This window comes from Pan troglodytes, chromosome 7 (genome assembly GCF_028858775.2).
Source record: "Pan troglodytes isolate AG18354 chromosome 7, NHGRI_mPanTro3-v2.0_pri, whole genome shotgun sequence".
NCBI lineage: Eukaryota > Metazoa > Chordata > Mammalia > Primates > Hominidae > Pan > Pan troglodytes.
Window position 1 is genome coordinate 27399925 of NC_072405.2, and position 16697 is coordinate 27416621.

General features: G+C 42.6%; 1 protein-coding gene across 14 annotated transcripts in view; it reads right to left on the reverse strand.

Moving 5' to 3' along the window:
• Window positions 1–16697, reverse strand: part of PSD3 (pleckstrin and Sec7 domain containing 3) — a 728752-nt gene that overhangs the window by 561635 nt on the left and 150420 nt on the right. The window lies entirely within an intron of this gene.

A 16697-nucleotide genomic window follows, 5' to 3' on the forward strand; every position in this document is an offset into this window, starting at 1 on the left:
TTGTGCTAGTGATTTCTTCTCATCACTTCAACAGAGAAAAAGAACATTCTAGAATCCTAACAATGGTGGCAAGGGGTGTGGGCACAGCGTTGTTAGGAGGGGGAGACACCAGAGCACCAACTTCTCTCACTTAAACCTTATGACAACCTTAAGAAGTAGGCAGCATGATCCCCTTCTTGGAAATGCAGAAAGAGAGAATGGGGGAGATTGAGAGGCTTGCAGAATGTGACATCATTAGGGAGAACAGTGGTTGAGGTGGGTATACAGGTCTGGCTCTTTCCTCTCCTCTCTATGACCAGTGGACTTAATATAAACAGCATGTCCAGCCTGACTGTACTTCCTGGCCTCAATACCCAGGTTCCCAAGAAAGATCCACCCACCCCACACGAGCTCCCTTTGCTCATCAGGGAGCTTTACCGTCTCTAATGTTGTTTCCCTAATGTTTTTAAGAACTTGTGTGATTCAAGATTGTATAAAAAAGGTACTTTATCAAGACCATTGATTGAAGTGAAGAAAAACAGTGATCTCAAAGGAATGATGATTCCAGAGAACAAGTGTTAGAGGCTTAAGACCCAGGAAATCCCAAGGATTCCTGAAAATATTCCATTCAGAGTTTTAGATCAAAGGAGGCACAACCTGCCTCCCAATTCTCATTCATTCTCTCAGATGGTGGAGTCCACCACTGTCTGTCCTTGGCATTTATTTGCAGAGCTCTTTGGAGTCACTGTGCCCAATTTGGTTGTGATCTGGAGGGCATTCACAGCTGATAGGAAGAAAAAAAATGTGGTAATCTTAGCCATTTACTGCTGTAAGAATTGTGTTTGGAAAATGACCTGCATTCTTAAGTCAAGAAAAAGTGAGAGACAAGGTACAGCTGGAATGGGACACAGGACCGAGGGAGAGTTTGGCGGAACTGAAACCTGAATAGCTAGGAAGGTATGAGCGTGTTAAGGGAGTGTGTGTCAAGGGCATAGATGAGGTGACTGAGCTGAGAGATGACCTAGGAGAATCAGAGCAATGGTAAGAACTAGCACTGACCATCCCTACTCATGCTTTAACAAATAAAGCTTCAAGATGTTCTAGGATGTTCTATCTACTGGTTAGAAATACATCTTCAGAGTCAGAGCTTTAGTTTTTTCCATTATTATAAGGAAATTTCTGTCCATGTGAGCTTCATGTAATATTGGTATTGACAATGATGATGATGATTATAGCTACTGTCTTAGTCCATTCAGGTTGCTACATAACAAAATAATATAGACTTGGTGACTTACAAACAACAGAAATTGATTTCTCACAGTTCTAGGGGATGGGAAGTCCAAGATTAAGGTCTCAGCAGATTTGGGGTCTGGTGAGGGCTGCTTCCTCTTAGACAGTGGTCTTCTTACTCCAACCTCACTGGGTGGAAGGGGTGGAAGTTTTCTCTGGAGTCTCTTTTATAAGGGAACTAATCTCATTCATGAGTGCTCTGCCCCCGTGGCCCATCACCTCCCAAAGTCTCCATATCCTAATATCATCCCCTGGAGAGGTGAAGATTTCAACATTTTACATTCGTCATTTCTAATCTTTAGAACAAAGTAAATATTAGAATCTCTGTCTCAAAGACATGGACACAAGTCTGCAGAAGTGAAACTCTTTCCCTGAAGTGACAGCAATGGAGTGGATGCGGGTCCATGTTGTTCAGGCTCCAAAGTCCACGCTGTTTCCATGATGCCAGGCTGCTTCCTAATTAGTATATTTAGGAGATAACTGTATTTTAAAGATAAAGACCTGAGATTTGGAGAGGGGAAGAAAAGAAGAAAACATTTTCACCTCCTCTCCAGGAACCAGGGCCCGTCATCCCCTCAACCTCTTAAACTCGTGCTTTTTCCAAACTGAGTCCCTGGTGACCATTTTTTGCCTCTCCCTGAAAAGCAAGCCCAGTTCATTTCTTCAGAAGATGACACTGTGTCAGATATTTCCCCTTGTGATGATTATTTCTGGAAGAACCAGATGGGAAAGCTTGGGAAACATTCTAATTAGAAAGAGTCTTTCATTTCCATCCTGTTTCTATTTCCCTTCCAGCCCCCACCCCCATCCCATGCACACATTGGCACGTTCTGAGCACTTCTTTGTATTTCAGGTCGATATGTGCCTACCCTGGCAGCTGATCACACAGGCAGACTGCTTTTGAAGTAAATGGAAAGACTGCCCAAACAGACAAGAGTACTGAGCCACGGGGAGTTTGAATGCCCTGTTCTGTGTCAAGCCCAGACGGCCTGTTCTCTTATTCATGGTTACTGAAGCCCTTTATGCTAAAGAGTGCTGGGCAGTGAGAGACAGGGTCCTTTAGCCAGGCAGGGCTCAGGTTCCACACCATGAAGTGAGTTGGAAGCTGCGGTAGATGCCATTTGAGTGTGAGGAGTGAGGTGTGGGGTGGCTGTGCACTAAGCCACCCAGGCAGGAGCCAGGGGCTGTACCTCCTCCCCTTAACCTCTCATTGCTCCTCAGTGAGGTCATCCTCACAGTGTTGTGCATTTACTGGAAGCAGCCTTCACAAAACCTTGATTAGATGAATAGGAATTACTTCTAAGAGCACATTTTCTAAGTAGTCAGTTCATGTCTGTTGACCTCGGTAATGGCTGCAGTTGTATCTAGTTAGTGCCCCTGTGAGACAAGCAGTTCCCATTGGCTACTCAATTTCATCCTCCCCGGGCTACAGCGATGAAGTAACTGAGGCCTGAGAGCTGAAGCAACTTGCCCAAGGTCACTAACAAGAGGCAAAGCCAGTTCTTGAACCTTTTTTTGTCCTAACTCCAACCTGGGGCTCTGAAGTCCTGCCGCTCCACTGGAAGGGCCCTCAGTGCCGTCCATGCCCAGGGCGGGGCACTCAGGCTGGGTGGGGATGCAGTCACCCCGAGTAGGCCCGTGATCTGTTTCACCTCTGCCTGGCAGAACTGGAGGTATGGACAACCTTGGCAGGGTATGAGTGGGATAGGAGCACATGTGCTCAGCTCACATGCTCTATGCCTTTCAGAAGCAAATCTCGCAATAGTGGAAGGATGGCCTTATTTATCTTAAAAAGTCACACCAAGTAGATGAAGTGTGACACGTAGTGGGAGGAAAGCAACAATTAAAAGTACAACCATGGCTGGGCACAGTGGTTCATATCTATCATCCCCACACTCTGGGAGGCCAACGTAGATGGATCACTTGAGTCCAGGAGTTTGAGATCAGCCTGGCTGGCCGACATGATAAAACCCCATCTCTACAAAAACAACACAAAACAAAAATTAGCATTAGCCACGTGTGGTGGAGCATGCCTATAGTCCCAGCTATTTGGGAGGCTGAGATGAGAGGATTGCTTAAGCCTGGAAGTTCCAGGCTGCAGCAAGCTGTAATTGCGCCACTGCAATCCAGCCTGGATGACAGGAGACCCTGTCTCAAAACACACACAAAAAAATAAAAAAGCAACTGTTTGAAGCATAAGGCTTTTCTTTAGGTCTTCTTGATGGCAAATGACTGCTTATTCCCTTGAGCACATACATGCAGTTGAGCTTGTTTTTCAACCTGTCTTCCTTCCCCTCTAGTGAAAAAGCCGTGTAAGTAGGAGAGGAAAGGGTCCTTCCTCTCTGGGAAATGCACCCATCAGAGTGCCATAGAACCAAGAGTTCTACCCTTACAGATTAATTTTTCTGGGTTAAGCATTGTCTTGGGGGGTAAGAGTAAATTCTCCTTTAAAATATTAGCTACTCTGGGAGGAGAAAACCCTCTATCCCTAATATCATGCTTCAAGTGGTTTTCTGAGACTGCTTCCTCCTATACTGCCAGGTCCAGCAGCTCCTGCAGATGGGTGGTGGTGGAAGGAGGAGAGAATGGGCCACAGGCAGGCCAAGGGCAAGCTTAGCAGCACTCAACAGCCTCCATGAACTCAACAGAAGTCAAGAACGCACGCAGCTCATGATGAAGACCTGCAGCGGCCCAGGTTTACCAAGCTCATTCACAGTTGCAGTTGGAGAATTCGTCTTTGGTCATTGTCTACTTTGGAAATACGGTAAATAATGTAACAATGTTTTTAAAAACAAGCTTCATCCCTTCCAGATCCTTTTTATAGCAAATATTTGCATCTAAAGGAAATATACTTGTGTGTGTACACACGTGACTGTGCTGTTTGTTTTCCACCCCGCAATAGGAAAAAAACAGTTCACATGCTTTAAAAAAGTCATCCAAGCAGAAAATTGGGAAGAGCAGCAGCTGTGAGAAGAGATGTTTGCAGGGGTTACAAATGATTTCTCATTAACTCCAGACGCTCTTGTTCCTGGTCACCACAGCCCCATCTGAGAGGCAGATGTGACAGCGCTGGCAGTGACAATGACAGAGGAAGAGATGGGAGGGAGAAAGGGTTAGCTTATTTGTTTTAAAAGAAGCTGCTCAAATGTTTTGAGTCCTTCCATGCCTCGTGAGTCACAAACCCACAGAATGGGCAGGGCTTGGCTTGAAATTGAGGACGGCCTGCCTCTGCCATTTCCTGAGCGGGTGATCTTAGGCAAGTCACTTGGAATCTCTAATGCTCATTTTCTCACTAATAAAATGATGATGATAATACAGTCTGCTTTACAGAACAGAAGCAAGAACTAAGCGAGATAGTATGTAAGAAAGCAATTTATAGAATGGAGATTACTATGTACAAGGGAGTTATTTTTCTGAACAAATGGCTTGACTCAAGGTCACTAAATATCCATGACAACATGCCCTTTAGGGTAATTCTGAGTAACATGAATCTTAAAGGATAATTAGGAATTGGGCAGTTAAAGAGGAGGAGAGAGAGCAGTTAGCTTTTGCATGAGCAAAACACACACACAAAGAAACCACGAGGCGTGTAATCTGCAGGGCAGGCTGGGGCATGCAGACATGAGGGGTAGCGGGTGAGCAGGGGTGGGTAGATGAGCATCCAGGTGGTTTGGCTCAGCAGCAACTAAGTCTGAAGCAGACAGTGGCAGGAGCCTGATCCTAGAGGCATTATATACCTTCTCAGGAAGCTTGAATTTTATACCCTAGAATGATGTTGTATCTATTATGTTCAGTGAAACTTTAACAAACATATCTTTTCAAGAAAGTTTCTTTAGTCAAGCAAGTTCTAGAATGGTGATGTAAATAGTTAACCCTGTTTCTCTACTGCAGGACTAGTTGGAGCCTTTAGTATGCTAACATGAACCACAAATCTTCAAGAAGGAAGTACCCTGGGATGTTTCTTCAAGACCTTTGAGCACAGGACTTTTTTTTTTTTTTGAGACAGCATCTCACTCTGTTGCCCAGACTGGAGTGCAGTGGAGCAATCATCACTCACTGCAGCCTCGAACTCCTGGGCTCAAGCGATCCCCCCACCTCAGCCTCCTGAGTAGTTGAGACCACAGACATGTGCCATCACACCCAGTTCATTTTTTTAAAGAAGTGTTTTTGTAGAGACAGAGTCTCTTTCCATCGCCTAGGATGGTCTTGAACTCCTGGGCTCAAGCAATGCCCCTGCCTGGACCTCCCGAGGTGCTGGGATTACAGGTGTGAGCCCCCAGGCCTGGCCAGGACCTTTTGTTGGTCCTCACTCCCTCTTGCCCTCCCACTGCTCCAGGATTTCCATGTTCTTACTCCACAACCTGGGGAATGCTAGGACCATGAGGGGCCATCAGTGAGCTCACTACAAGTCTGTGCTCGTAAACGCCACTGTGGTTTCGCCAGCTTTTCCTGATTTCCCATGCGCCTGCCAAAGACACCCTTCCCCAGCTCCTCTTCACACAGTCTACTGCTTCTTCCTCTCCATGGATGAACTCACCACTTCCCCAGTAGAAAGGGTGACATCCAAGCTGTGGGCCAGCCTTCTGCTCCACTCCAACACATCTACATCTACAGACTCTGTCTTTGCCAGTCCCTGAGATGTTGGTCCTCCTTTCTAAAGTGAAAGCCATATTCTAGTCTAAGATGAGAATAATTGTCAGAGAAGTGAAGCTACCTGTTCAAGGTTGGAGAGTTAGTAAGAGGCAGAGCTTTGGCTAGCATTCAAGTCCCTTGAAACGTGGATGAGGACCCCTTTCCTTGGCTCGTCACTATCTGTATCTTCCATTCTGTAGTCTTAATCCAAGAGGTTCAAGTACATGACAGATGAATGTCATTAACACATTTTTAAAATACTGGCATAAAATCACTTAAACACATTGTGAATGCCTATTGGCTTTAATCTGTCAAGTTTCTTTTACTTGAATTATTTTTTTCCTTTCTTTTCATTACACTATTTCTTTTTGTTTTGTTTTGAGGCAGGGTCTTGCTCTGTTGTCCAGGCTGGAGTGCAGTGGCATGATCATGGCTCACTGCAGCCTCAACCTGCCAGGCTCAAGCAATCCTTCTACCTCAGTCTCCCAAGTAGCTAGGACCACGGGTGTGTGCTACTACATCCAGCTAATTTTTTTTTAAATTTCTTGGTAGAGAAGGAGTCTTTCTGTGTTGCCCAGGCTAGCCTGGAACTCCTGGGCTCAAACAATCCTGCTTCAGCCTCTCAAAGTGCTGAGATTATAGGCGTGAGCCATCATACCCAGCCTGCACTGTTGCTTCACGACAAATCACTCCAGTCCTAGAACTACCTAGGGATTAATATAAAACCTTCTGTACTAACAGTGAAAACTGAAGTTAATGAAATTCAGCTGCCTTTCACAGTAGTTTCCATTTTGTTTCCCCACATTTTCTCTGAGTTTCTACTGCACTGGGGATGCCAACTGAGGGTGGGTGACAGTTGTGCTGGGTGACAATCAGGGAGGTTCCCCACCTGCAGAGCCTCTGAAGCAGGTACCTGAGTTGCAAGGGCATTTCAGCAGGTAGCGGACCCACTTTCACCCCTGTTATCTCTTCATGCATTACTGACATGGAACCAAACGCATCCACTGGTTCGCGCCACTGAAAATGTTTGGATTTAGAGACAGCATCTGAAAAAATGTCTCTCTAAAGCCCTTTGCTTTAAAGAAGGTCTCTTGGCATAAAGTCAACACCTTTCTTTCTCCATTGCCTATTTCTCCTGGTGTTTAGAGTAAAACTGTTCTTTGCCTCTTTCTTTGTTTCCCGAGTACTTTGGGTAGAATTAGTTTTTGTTTGGTTTGTGTTAAACCCATCTTTAAAACCTGTACGGCTATTTTCTAAGTTTTCAAAACTCATCCACTACTTTAATCACATTTTCCAGGCACTATTTCAATCCAGATAATTTGAAGGCACCAGGCTTCAGAACTCAGAGCTGGCACACACATGACCTGAGAAGAGGGCTTGCTCACCAAGTTTACAGCAAACAGATTTGGAAGGAGTGAATGGTTGATTGTGTTTAAAAATAGTCAGTTGAATATGGGAGGCTTTTTCCAGTTACTGTGGAGAGACGCTTTTAGGCCTGATTAGCCCCCAAACAACAAACTATAAATGCTTTATAGCTTGTGGGAATACATATATTCTGAGATAACCTGGGACATTCATTCCAAAGCTATAATAATATGGACACAACAAACGTCAGGCTGAATTATTAAATGAAGTCTAATAATGTTAATTATTAATAAAATATTACTATATATAACTTTTATAGTTATATATAGTACTACTTTTATATAATCTACACTTTTATATAATCCTTTTTCCTTCTCAGAATATATATATCTGCTGAATCATTTTATTTTTCCAGAGCCTTGCCTCCAGTTTTTTGTTTTGTTTTTTTTTTTTTTGCTTGTTTATTTTTGAGACAAAGTCTCCCTTACTCTGTCACCGAGGCTGGAGTGCAGTGGTGTGATCTTGGCTCACTAGAACCTCCTCCTCCCAGGCTCAAGCGACTCTCCTGCCTCAGCCTCCTGAGTGGCTGGGATTACAGGTGTGCACCACCATGCCCAGCTAAATTTTGTATTTTCAGTAGAGACAGGGTTTCACCATGTTGGCCAGGCTGGTCTCAAACTCTTGACCTCAAGTGATCTGCCTTCCTTGGCCTCCCAAAGTGCTGGGATTACAGGTATGAGCCATCGTGCCCAGCCACCTCCAATTTCTTTCTAATGTAATCTATCCCTTATATTGTTGCTAGGGATATTTGTCCATAACACAGATACAAGCAATTTGGTTTTTTTGGCTCAAAATATTTCATGTTTCTCTATATCCATTAAGTCTGAACTCTCCACTATGACATTCAGTACTCCCCACAATCTGGCCTCTCACTTTCTAGCTTTCTGTGCCTCTAGTAACACTTTACCATTTCAGCTACCTCCCTCTCAATAACGAACATCAGCAAATATTTATTAAGCATCTATATTACATGCCTTGAACTTTGCTAAGTGTCAGGTTAATGTTGGTGAATAAAAGAGTTATGTCTCCAGGTCTTGTGTAGCTTTCCATCGAGTCACTAAGGGAGAAGATAATATAATTAAAAAACAAACCAATTCATACGAATTCATTGTGAGAAGTGTCATGAAGCAGATGCCGTAACGGAGAATCACAGGGGAAAGGCACTTCACTAGGAATCAAGGAGGACTTCCCTAAAAAGATTACAAGGTGAAACATGGACTGTGCATTCCAGGCAGAGGGACTAGCATGTGTGAAGTCTCTGATTCAGACCTGTCTGCAAGGTGGGCTATGTAAAGTGAATATTCACAGCAGAGGACAGTATGACGGGAACATCTCGGGGCAAGGGGCGTTATGCAGCCTACCACAGTCACTGACTAGAAAACTCACTGTTAGATTTGACATCCTGGGGTACATTGGGTTGAGAAATACAATTTTGGCAGAAAACAGTTTGGAGTTGGTTGAGGAATGAATGAGAAACCAAGGAATGAGAAACCAAGGAATAGAAGGATCATAGACAATCCTTTAGAGAAGTTCGCTTTGATAGGTGATAGCGTAAGGGGTTTGGGGAGAGAGATACTAGAATGTGTGTCTATGCCAAGACTGATTGAGTAAAGAGAGGGAGATTGATTCTGCAGGAGAACTGGAAGTTGAGCTTACCAGAGAAGTAGAAGACCACTGACAAGCAATTGAGAGCTCATTCGAAGTCTAAAGTCATTAATTTGGAATGAAAGAAATAATACAACTTTCTGCAGTTGTGCTCATGCACAGAGAAAGAAGTCTGAGTTTATCCATGAAGCTATGGAAGATAAAGGAATTTATGGTCTTCGTAAAAAGTAACTAGAATGGTGGAATATGGAATTGAAACTAGGCAAGAAAGGAGGCATTTATGAGGATATCGATGAACAGTGAGAAAGTGAGAGAATGGATGGAGTGGAGGCCATGAAGAAACTGAAGGACTTTTCTAGTAGGGATACTTGAACAAATAAACTAGAAGGTTATGGAATGGCCCAAGAGCTTGATGTTGGCCTTCAAGATTTTAGAGGTTGTACAATGGTCCAGTGGGCAACTATTGGAGTGCATGACTGAAGTAGACAGAAATAAAAGATCCCTAGAGATAAGGAGGTGAAGAAACTGAGATGCCAGGGGACTGAAATGGCCTTTCCTGGGAATGCTGAGGTTACAAAGAGTGATGACAGAATTTGGGGTGGAGAGGAAGACAGGGAACCAGAAACTAAAATCTTCAGTGAATAAAGAGGAGTGGTGGGGAGACGGTGGGAACAAAGGAGACGGTGTATCCAAGTCACACAAACCCAAAAGGGCAAAGTTTCTGCAGGAAAAGGGGGACAATGGTCTGGTGGTGACAGAGGAAAGGAAGGAAAACACCCACCTTACATGGTTACTTGGAGTATGGGAAATAAAACAGCCTTTGGTGGCCATGGGAGAAGTGGTTTCAGAAAACCACCGCATTTCAGAATGGAGATGAAGAGAATGTTACAAGCGGAGGCTGTGAGATGGAAACATTTTATGGTGGAAGAGAAGGAGAACTTGGTTGAAGAGGAGTAAACAGAGATGTATGAGAGTGAGAGCTCTGTTGACGGTGGATGATGGGATGCTGGGACCTCTTCCATGGTTGAGGCAAACGGAGATGTGCACAATGAGATTTGGCTTGATGGCCTCTTACAGGAGTCTTGGTTCTGGTGGTCTGGGACCACAGTCCTGCCCATGTGGTCCAGGGTGGCAGCTCCCCTGGGACACCCTGCATGAACGTCTTCCTGCTGGATCCGTGTCCTCGCAGACCTCCAACACATTCTAGATTTTCCCCTTTCTGAGCTTGGCCCCCAGTGCTCCTCCATGTAAGATGCTCTTACCCGCTAGTGATACCTAATTTAGTCTCATCTGTCTTTAATGCCTGACACGAATGTCACTCTTTCTGCAACATCCTGCAAGATCCTTTCAATCAAGAGACCACTGCTCCCGCTTCTGAATTTATGTAAGTGGAGTGGGATACGCAATTCAAAATGGGATGTTTTAAGACATATTTTTCCCTCTTCAGCAGAAAACTTTTTTTATGTGCATTTTTGAGGCAGGAGGTATATGCTGAAGGGAGGTCCCTGTAGTTAGTTCTAAGGACCCCCAAACCTCCCTTCCAGGAAGGCTAAACAGGATTTTTATTGTGTTGCCAAGGGTTTGGGCTCTAATTTTTGTCTTTCTTTTCTTTTTCTTTTCTTTTCTTCTCTTCTCTTCTCTTCTCTTTTCCCTCCCTTTCTTTCTTTTCTTTCTTTCTTTCTTTCTTTCTTTCTTTCTTTCTTTCTTTCTTTCTTTCTTTCTTTCTTCTTTCTTTCTCTTTTCCTTCCTTCCTTCCTCTTTCTTTCTTTTCTTTCTTTCTTTCTTTCTTTCTTTCTTTCTTTCTCTCTCTCTCTTTCTTTCTTTCTTTCCTTCTTTCTTTCGGGTCTTGCTCTATTGCTCAGGCTGGAGTGCTGTGGTGCAATCACAGCTCACTGCAGCCTTGAACTCCTGGGCTCACATGATCCTCCTGCCTCGGCCTCAAAGCAGGGGGCTGTAGTTTGAGGGACCCCTGAATTCCTGATTAGGAAAGAGACAGAGAATGAGGCTTTGGTGAAGGAAGGCTAAACAGGGTGTGGGTAGAAGCTGTTTGCGGGGAATCTGAGAAGACTACAGGAAATCGGCAGAAGGGATCTGAGCTTGGAATGTTCAGACGCCAGGGGCCATCCAGGGGGCCATAGAAGCCCATTCTTAGAAAGTACTAGGGTGAGGGAAAAGAAGCAGGGACTGTACAAAACCAGAACCCAGATCCGAGGCCTGACTTTAGTCTTCTCCTGAGTGAACATCACTCATCTGTACCAGAACCCTCACCTGTCCACAGATAGTGCCTTGCAAGACTTGCAGTTTCTGGCTCAGTTGCTTTCCAGTCCCTAGCAAGAAGCCTTGTGCATATGTGGTAGATGCTCAAATAAGTTTCTTAAGTTAACGGACTATCTTCTGAGATAAGCAAATGTGTTCGTCCATCCTTGCATTGCTCTAAAGAAATAAGTGAGACTGGGTAATTTATAAAGAAAAGAGGTTTGATTGGCTCATGGTTCTGTGGGCTGTATGGGAAGCATAGTGGCTTCTGCTTGGCTTCTGGGGAGGCCTCAGGAGACTTACAATTATGTTGGAAGATGAAGCGGGAGCAGGCACCTCACACAGGGAAAGCAGGAGCCAGGCAGGGGGAAGTGCCACACATTTTTAAACGACCAGATCTCACAAAGACTCACTATCCTGAGAACAGCACCAAGGGAAGTGGCGCTAAACCATTCGTGAGAAATATGCCCCGGGATCCAGTCACTCCCCACCAGGCCCCACCTCCAACATTAGGGATAATATTTCAATAGGAGATTTGGGCGGGGACACACACCCAGACTATATCAGTAGGTTAATCACCTCAACCTTGTTATACTTTAGAATCTCCAGGACTAACTTCATACATTACTCCTGGAGATTCTGAAGTACAACAAGGTTAAGGTGATTTCTTTGTATTTACTTAAAAAGCAACTGACAGAGGAAGTAAGAATTCAGGCTACTTCATGTATGGGTATCTTTGCCATTTGTTTTAGCCTCAGCTGTGTAGCTCCCCTGAAGGAACAGAATGAGAGTCTGCCACTAAGGTGACAACTTGCAGAAAAGAAAGGCAAGATTCTATGAATCCATAGTAACATTTTCCCTTTGCAAAGAGCTTGCATAAACAAGGCCATTTAAAAATAGTCTTCTGATATGAACTCTACAATAACCATAGTGTACAAAAATTAGAGTCCATATGGACGCGACCTGGGAGACAATATGCAAAAATTAAAGTCGTTGTAGAGTTAGGTTGAGATGATGAGTAATGGCCCCTGACCTTTCTTCAATCACTAGTTCACAATTTTTATACTACATTTTCAATACAAATGCTTCAGAAAATTCTCCACTTTAGAATAAGACACCTTGTTATGTAAAGTCATCATAATAACTTTATAATAATAGCATTCATTTAATTGCTGTTAAAAAGAATCACAGATAAAAAGTATTTTCTCAGCTCTGCCCCTGGAACACAGACAGAATGCTCTTTAGGGCAGAGCAGCATCAGAAGCCCTCCCACGGTGGGGGACATTCCAGTTGGCATCCAAAAGGCCCTAAGTATTAACTGGGGGACTTTAGGGTTGAATGCCACAGCTGCAGGTGCCTTTTGTCAAAATGCAGTGAGTAGGAAGCTGAAGAAATGACTAAGGAGCAGAACTGTGGAAAATGGGAGGGAGGTGAAGTCTGTGATATTAGTTTCAGATCATCGTCATCAAACCCTACCCACTGCCAGTCTCCCCCTTCCCAGTGCTCATCAGCTGTCACCCTGATACCTCCAGCTGGCAGTTCCTGAGTAAATTCTGAGTACAGCAGATGAGATCTCAGGACACTCAGATCCATCAGTTGCATACCCTTGAATTAGACTTGCTGCCGTAGGCTGCAAGGTTTGGAGGGCCTGAGGCATCATGTCCCCCACATCAGAGCATTCTCCTGAGTCCTGCACGTAGAAGTAGTTTATTCAAAGTTAAGCCTGATCAAATTAACTTCTGCTCTTAGAAGTCAGGTTAGTGGTTTCCTTGAGGATGGATGGGTGGCAGAAGAAAGAAGGAATTCCTGGAGTGGTAGTAAGTTTTTCTTTCTTGATCAGGGTGTTACTTGCATATGTTCACTTTTTGCAAATTCATTGAGCTGTTGTACATTTATTCTATGTACATTTTTTCTTTAATGTGTTATAATTTAATAAAAAGTTAAAGGAAGAAGAGAGGAGAGAGAGGGAGAGAAGAAGAAAGGAGGGGAAGAAGGAAGGAAGAAAGAGAAGCTCGATGATAAAACTAGATCGAGGAGCTTGAGCCTGATTCTATATGCAATTGAGTGCCACTCTAGGTTGTTTAGCCGAGTATGACATGATAGTTGCATTACTGTAGGAAGATTAATTTTACCGTGGAGAGCAGTTTAAATGGGATGAAACTGAAGGCAAGAAAATGAGGGAAGAGTTACAGTGACCTAAGTCTGCATGATGAGGGCTGAGACTAGACTGGGAGGATGGTGATGATAGTTAGAAGGGTAGTGAGGGACATTCACCACATAAAGAGACAGTTTTCACATAAGCTATTACACAAGTGAGCCGACATTCAGCACACACTACAGGTTGTTTACATATATAATATTTAATATCGTGTTGCATACTCACTTTGCTTAAATTGTAATAAGAAATCTTGCTGTTATCAGTTGGCATAGGACAACTCACATAGACTCAAGTCCATGGCTGAGGGCTACAGCTCTGGGTCTAACTAGACTCTATTCTCAGATATGGACCATTTGTCAGGAGGCAAGAGCAAGGGCCTAGGAGTGACTCTAGCACAGACTAACCAAATGATTGGCAACAAGAGCCTTGCTTTTTTGCTTTGTTACGGTTTGGTTTGGTTTTAATGCATCAGGATAATACTGGTGTCAAATGCTTAGCTTGCCAGATCAAACTACTACACTTTCTGGGAGCTGTTCAAAAGATTAATACAATGGCTATATGTTTGAGATTAAAGAGGTAATTGCTTTCTGCAGCCTATAAAGAAGATTTTAAAAGACGAGATCGAACAGATTGATGCGTATCCTTCTGCAAAACAATATGAAAAATATATTGGCACAGGGCCCTTAGTACAACTTAGATTTATGCAAAACTTTCATTTTTCACAATCCAAAATTAACAAACTCAGAATGACACAAATGTGTTGAAATGCAATGCAAACTAAACATTTTAGTACATCGTCCTACAGTTCAACAGAATGTTGATATTTAAATTCACAATTAGGCACCTCATTTAATTTCTGCATGATGATCCAATGGGCAGAAAAAGATGAATTGCTGACACACTGACTTTTTTTGAACTCCCAAAAGGGAAACAAAAGTTTGCAGTCAGAGATGAGTGAGGAGTTCATCTGGTTCATTAGTTTGCATAAATCTGTAATTATGTACAAAAATAATTTGTATGTACTGTGCTAACTGTATGATTATTATTATTTAGCTTTGCTCTGATGCCAATCATTGAAACATAATCCAGTTTTATTAAGTTCCTCAGAGCCTTGGAGAATGTTAGTTACAAGCCCGTTCTCTGCTCATTAGCGCTGACCTTTATGGTTTGTTTATTTGGAATTTTTAAAAAGTTTTTTTGGCCTCCTGCCCCTAAGTTAACTCGCCTTTGTTTAATAATCTATACTGTCATTATGCCCTCTTGACCCAGAAAAGAGGCAGATGAATGGGAGTACCGATGCCAGCTTTACAGCTTCTGCACACTGGCAATGTGCCTGAATTCCTATCATTTGTCTCTGATTTCTTTTGAAACAAAGGGAGCGAAGAGAAAGAGAAGAACAGGTATTCAAGGTCTTTGTGGACTCATAATTAAGCACTGTTATATAATGTGATTAAATAGCACAGGGCATATAGTAAGTCCAATGTCAATATCATTTATTATCATTGTTGTTGATGGTGTTGTCTCTTCACATTTTTGAGCACCTCCACTTCAGTCTTGTGCCCCATCTTGAGGCTTTGTTCAAAGGTCTTGTACCCCCAAATCTAAGGCCTACCCAACAGAGCAGCTGTTTTCTTTCTACCCTCTTCAAAAGGAACAAGAAAATGATCACACAAAATGATCAGCCAGATAGGTGGAGCTATGTGAGGACACGCTAAAAGGGAAGAACACTTCAGCCTGCAAGATGTCCAAACAGCATCATGTTCAAAATCTATCAAATCTGAATGGCATGCGTAAGCTGAATATGGGTAGTCCCTAAATCTACAGGTATTCAGATGACAAGTGGACTGTGAAGTTTAATGATTGAGAGCTTAAGACAAAATGAATTTTTTATTTCACACAGTAGGTGATAAACTTAATAAATTAATTACTGAAATGGTCACATAGGAAATACACCTTTTTTTAATTAAAAAAAATTTTTAGAGATAAGGTCTTACTCTGTGGCCAAGGCTGGAGTACAGTGGCATGATCATCGTTCACTACAACCTCAAGCTTCTGGGCTCAAGCAATCCTCCTGCCTCAGCCTCTCGAGTAGCTGGGACTACAAGCATGAACTACCACACCTGGCTAATTAAAATTTTTTTTCTAGAAACAGGGTCTTGCTATGTTGCCAAGGCTGGTCCTCGAACTCCTGGCCTCAAGCAATCCTCCTGCCTCAGCCTCCCAAACTGTTGGGATTACAGGCATGAGCCACAGTGCCCATAGGAAATATAATTGAATTGTAAAAAGGTCAGAAACATTTAACAATCATTCTCTAAGTATCTATTATGAAATGATGCAAACTACTAGCCAGGGATGGTGACATGTCCCTATGGTTTCAGCTACTCAGGAGGCTGAGGCTGGAGGATCACTTGAAGCCAGGAGTTCGAAACCAGCCTGGGCAACACAGCAAGAGCCCATCTCTACAAAAAATACAAAAATCAGCCAGGCATGGTAGTGTGCGCCTACGGGCTCAGTTACTTGGGAAGTTGAGGTGGGATGACTGCTTGAGCCCAGGAGGTCGAGGCTGCAGTGAGCTATGATTGTACCACTGCACTCCAACCCGGGCAACAAAGCAAGAAAGTGAGACATTACCTCAAATTAAAAAACAAAAACTACCTAAAAATTTGGGAAATGATTATATTTTAAATAATTATATTATATTTAAAAGAGAATATATTTTAAGAGAAAAAAACAATTAAAATTAAATGTATATCACAAATACAGTAATACAAAAATATGGAAGCTTGCAACAAAAGAATTTATTAAAATGAAAGTAATTCTGGTAGGATTGGGGGCAGTTTTCTTCACTCAAAGAGTTATTTAATATGATTTTGCTTTAAATTAACATTTTTCCATTTTACCTTTTTCTATGCTTTTATTTCGACCTTTTGATGTTATGTTTTAGGTGTGTCTCATAAATAGCGTATAGCTGGAATTGTTTCCTCAGTGGTGACAATCTCCCTCTCTCATGGTTTACTTTGCTTTTAACTTGTAAAATGATATAATTTACATTCATTGTGCTTATTGATATAGTTAGACTTGTTTATAACACATTAACTGATTATTTTCATTTGTCCTACTTTTTCCGCGCCTCTTTTGTCATCTTCCTTGCATTTAAAAAAAATTTAACAAGGTTTTTATTTATTTATTTTTATCCCCTGGCTTCTTTTTTTTTCTTTTGGTTTGGAAGCTAAATATTCTATTGTTATTCTTCTGTTACTTTCCTTGAAATTTAAGTAAAAAAAGCCCAAGTGTAATCAGTATCTTAGTCTTTTTCTCAAACTAAAATAACCTTGGAATACCTTATTCCACA